Source organism: Crocuta crocuta, unplaced genomic scaffold (assembly GCF_008692635.1).
Source record: "Crocuta crocuta isolate KB4526 unplaced genomic scaffold, BGI_CrCroc_1.0 scaffold258, whole genome shotgun sequence".
Classification (NCBI taxonomy): Eukaryota; Metazoa; Chordata; class Mammalia; order Carnivora; family Hyaenidae; genus Crocuta; species Crocuta crocuta.
The window spans coordinates 7,885,283-7,885,811 of NW_027532842.1; the positions used below are offsets into that span (position 1 = coordinate 7,885,283).

Here is a 529-nt window from a genome sequence, read left to right on the forward strand (position 1 = left end):
GGTGGAGACGCAGAATCCAAAGCTGACTCCAGAGCCCGATGCGGGGCTCGAACCCACAACCGTGACCTGGGCCGAAGTCGGACGTTTCACCGACTGAGCCACCCGGGCCCCCGAATTTTGTGAATGTTAAAGGCCTCTCTCTCTTTACACAAAGAGAAGGCAGGAGCNCGCCGCAGGGCGCTCCCGCCCCTGGACCCCTGCCGTCTTGTGGGCTTTGCTGCCGTCCCAGCGCTTTCCTCCCGCTCCGCGTCCTTCCATGAAATTCAGCCAGAGCCGCCTAAACTGGGGAAACCCGAGCGGCCGTCCTGGTGGCGGGAGTTCGAATGCAGGGGCCGCCTGTCCGCCGTGAGCAAGCCCGTGCCGGGGCTGATGGCCTTGACGGCGAAGTGTAGCAACCTCGGCGGGAAGGCGGCGGCTGCTGGGCGAGGAGGGCGGCGTTTCCACCTGAAGGGGGACGTGGAGCGGAAGCAGCCCTTGTCCTCGCGGCGGGGCCGGCGCTCCCGCGTCCCCAGCTGCGGTCCCCGGCTTC

At 67.2% G+C, this 529-nt stretch overlaps 2 protein-coding genes across 2 annotated transcripts in view; both read left to right on the top strand.

Annotated features, from left to right (window-relative positions):
* The window catches only part of ZDHHC20 (zDHHC palmitoyltransferase 20), a 345,529-nt gene that overhangs the window by 194,843 nt on the left and 150,157 nt on the right, over window positions 1-529 (top strand). The gene's annotated exons all lie outside the window — the stretch shown is intronic.
* MICU2 (mitochondrial calcium uptake 2) overlaps window positions 1-529 on the top strand; it is a 127,853-nt gene that overhangs the window by 67,294 nt on the left and 60,030 nt on the right. The gene's annotated exons all lie outside the window — the stretch shown is intronic.